This window comes from Pinus tabuliformis, chromosome 3_1 (assembly GCF_031772625.1).
Source record: "Pinus tabuliformis cultivar Carrire ecotype Pingquan chromosome 3_1, CPIR1, whole genome shotgun sequence".
Taxonomy (NCBI): Eukaryota; Viridiplantae; Streptophyta; class Pinopsida; order Pinales; family Pinaceae; genus Pinus; species Pinus tabuliformis.
This window is the reverse complement of record NC_142301.1, coordinates 645,435,167-645,439,730: the sequence shown is the minus strand read 5'-3', so window position 1 is coordinate 645,439,730 and position 4,564 is coordinate 645,435,167.

The following is a 4,564-nucleotide window of genomic DNA, read 5'->3' as shown; positions in this document are numbered from 1 at the left end:
GCAAAATTGTAAGTGAAAATATCGGTGCAATTGTAAATGCAAAATTGTAAGTGAAAATATCGGTGCAATTGTAAATGTAAAATTGTAAGTGAAAATATCGGTGCAATTGTAAATGAAAAATTGTAACTTCAGACTTCTTTGGTTCTCCTCACCAAGATGCATGAAAGAATGGTTGTGCTTCCAAATGGGTTCACTTACTAGTTGTAATCAACGAAAACTATGTCTACAAAGCCAACTAGCAGTCTAGATCCATTAGTCAAAACTATGTCAAGCTGAGTATTGTTACTTTGCTACCCCTTCATTCGCACCAACTGGTTCTTATTCTAATACCAATTGTATGGTATGTGGATTGCGACTCTCAACAATACCCAATAAAGCTACACCTTTAGTTTTTCTTTCCATTCCAATCAATTAAGAATTGTAATATATATAATTCACCCAAAATTTTCTTCTCATTCAAAGGAAGGAAAAAATCAAGGAGCTATGGTCCATAATAAAGCCTCATTTCAACCTGAAATGACAGAGGCATGGGCAATTCTTCAAACAGGAAAATTGATTCTCGGTGTTGGAGTCAATGAAACAAGAGAGGCATCCGTAATGCTTCAAATGGGAAAATTGATTCTCGGTATTGGAGTCAATGAAAATCCAAGGGAATTATTGTTAATGAATGAACTTCGCTCTCTTGCATGAACAAAGGAAAGACCAACCTTCAAGTAAACAAAATGGGAATGATACGGCATTTACGAAACATAATAAGAATAACCTATTATTATGGTTTACATTCCTTGGTTGGTTTGGTTTGGTTGGGACATACCTTAGCAGTCCCTAGTTGCCTTATTCTCAAACCTAGATATAATTTCTCCCACCAATCCATGTTGCATGTCATCAAGCTTGATCATGATGGTGGCCTTCTTCATAATGAATCTGTCGAGAGTTCAAACAATAAGAAAATACTAGGTTTCTCGACACAACCAAGGAAACAATTCACACTGGCGCGTAATTAGAATGCTACAATAATTGTACCTAGGAACACTCACTGAGATCATTTGATGAACTGATCCACAACTTTTATAAGTGTTATGGGAACTTCGAATGCAACGACACCTAGAGAAAGGGAGTTGTCACATGGAGTTTGTGTCTTGCATGTCTAAGGCATGTTGTCTATCAAAAAAATAAAAAATGTGTCACTATGCAGTACAATGTGGAAAATGTGTACTATGTCAAGGTTACATTATGGTGGGTTTTGGAATGATTAAACCCATAGTGGAGTCCATGACAGCTTCTCTTTTAAGTAACAGTTGATTTGATAGGGAGTCACTTCACCATTGATAGCGAAATGTCTCTCGCTTCCCTTATGTTTTCAATAGTGGATGTTGATCATCATTGATAGCTACTTTGATAGGGAGTCATTTCATCATTGATAGTGGAACTTCTCTCATTTCCCTTATGTTTTCAGAAGTTGACCTTGACAACGTATTTTCCAATTATGTGGCCTACATAACACATAGCACATGGATTAGTCATTGTTACAGTCCAAGAAATTCATTAAGCAAGGTTTGATTCAAAACTAGCCCCCAAACAACCCTCTATATGGAAAATGAACTCAAAGAGATGGTTTATAAAGGATCTACCCTAATAGATCAAGTTGATCAAATTATTCCCATTTAGGTAAGACCTTAGCATTTATTTGGAAGGGAAGTAATACAATAGTTAGAATATCTCTTTGGTTGGGATGGATTGCTGGTAGTACAACATTTTCATTATTTATTCTTTTCTCTAAAGGAAGAATGTGGAAATATCATCTCGCTTTCATTTGAACTAAATGGCTTCACTTAATAAAAAATCCCCATCACCTAACACCCATCCCTCACTTTTCCAGTTTCCTTTTCATAGATTTACTACTTTTTCCTGCCCCTTAGAACCTTCTATTATTAAGTAAAGTAAGAGTGAGTTGTTACTTCTTTGTTGGGTGTGCGTCATTGATTTATCCGTTTCTCTTTATATAACTTTCTTAGATTCTATTTATAAATCCTCGTCAAATAATTAACGATAGCTATTTGTTCCAACTCAAGTAGTTGTTTATTGTTTTTTTGTTGATCTCCTCTATTTCAATATGACACACATGATCTAAGAAATTTATCATATATGTATTACATCCTTGGGTTGAGAAAATTATTTTATATTCATTACACCTTTAGGATTCAAAGGTTTTTCTCATAACCTTGTTATCCTCATTAGATTGAAGAGTTTAAATGATCATTATTTGAGCTAGATTATTTAAGAACCTTGAACATGACCCAGAGGAGTGGGTTCTATTCATGGTGAGATTAACTTCCCAAATATTCTATTTCTTCGGTGTACCTTTGCACTTTTAGGGGCAATCACTAGTAAATATTAGTCACACAATGACATTGAATCTTAAAAAAGAGAAGAATACTAAATTGTTTTGGTGAAAATTAGCGTAAGGTAAGAAAGGATGACATTGAAAGTTAATATTAAGTAAGGGGTGTGGTATTAAATATGAATCACAAAGTTTTGTTTGAGGAGGGAGGAGAATAATAAATTAATTTGGTGAAAATTTTAGTACAAGACAAGAAAGGATGCAAGCGAATATAAATAAAAATCAAATTCTAAAAATTTGTCAAACTTTCAAACACATGATGTTTTTGGAAAGGGTGCAATATTAAATATTATTCAAATACGTATTGACATTGTAGAAAAAGTAGAAAAGAGAAGAAAAATAAATCATATTGGTGAAAAAATTAATAAAAATAACAAACCATATTATAGTGAAAGTTAATAAAACAGTAACTACGCTCTCAAACTTTGTCCAATCTTTGAAAAATGTGATTTAGACCTACATTTTCCTAACTCAAGAATTATTTCCTTAGTAATGGGTTTTATATAGGATTACAAGGGGAAAAGAGGAATTACAATTCACACACATTAAATCATAGAGAAATCAATTCATCTAAATTTAATAATAATAATAATAACAATAAAACATAGTCATCCTAAATGTGGATAAGGGTAACGCAACTGTAATCATGAATAGAATTGATTATGAAAATACAATGGAGGAACATCTAAATAACAGTGGTTGTTATAAAATAATTCAAAAGATCCCAGTGACAAAATTATGTGGGAAGTAATTAAGAAAATCAAAGAATCATCTCCGGATGTCATCAGAAAAAAGAAAATCATCCCTAATAGTTCCATTATTCCTAGAATTTATGGTGCTCCTAAAGTCCATAAACCTAACATACCTCTCAGACCTATAGTCAATACCATAGGTTTCCCCACATACCTTCTGGCAAAACACCTGGCCAAAAAACTTAGACCCCTATCTGGTAATACCCCTTCTTATATTAAAGACTCATATTCTTTTGTTCAATGGATTAATAACATAGAAATGAAGGATGATGATCTTATCGTTAGCTTTGATATTGTATCTCTTTATCCTATTATTCCTATTGATAAAGCTATAAATATCATGAGAAACATCACGGATAAAGAAATTGTGGATCTTCTGGAGCTTTTCTTAAAATCCTCTTACTTCAGTTTTAAAGGTAAAATTTATGAACAAACCCATGGTGTAGCTATGGGGTCTCCTCTATCCCCAATAGTTGCCAACATCTCCATGGAACACTTCGAACAGAAGGCTCTTAGGTCATTTCCAAACACCCTTGAAGAATGGAAAAGGTTTGTCGATGACATATTTGCCAAATGGAATCATGGAAAAGAACTTATTCCTCAATGACTCAAATAGCCTTTCAAACCATATAAAATTTACTATTGAAATTGAAAATAACAATCATCTTCCCTTCCTTGATATCCTTCTAACCAAAAAAGATGGGTCACTTGGTTTCCAAGTCTATAGAAAGAAAACCCATACAGAATGATATCTTCATGCAAATTCTCATCACCACCCTAAACAAAAGGTTGGCATCGTTAGGACCTTAACCACTAGGGTGGCCAGAATATCTGATCCCAACCATTTAAAAGATGAACTCAACCATCTTCACAAAGTGTTTGAATTAAATGGCTATAATAGGAATACCATTAAGAAAGCCATGCACCTATCATTAAACAAGAATAATAATATCAAAGATCAAAATTCATCAACTCCTAAGGTCTCTCTTCCGTACATAAAAGGCACCACTGAAAAAAATACTAAAATTATTAATAAATACAAAATTAATATAGCCTTCACCCCTTCCAACACCATTAGACAATTATTCAACTCAGTCAAGGATTCCATAAATCCTAACCTTCAAAAAGGTGTTTATGTTATTCCTTGCTCATGTCGAAAAGAATACATAGGTGAAACAGGTAGGTCCCTTAACATTAGAATTAAAGAACACACTGCTGACTTAAGAAGGGAAAGGACCTCAAAATCAGCCTTAGCAGAACATGTTCACTCCTCCTCTCATTACATCTGCATGGAAGAAGCCAAACTAGTTAGAAAAGAAGACCACTATCTTAAAAGGAAAGTCAAAGAAGCCATTGAAATAGAAACAAGGAAGAACAACTTGAACCGAGATGATGGATTAAAACTACGCAA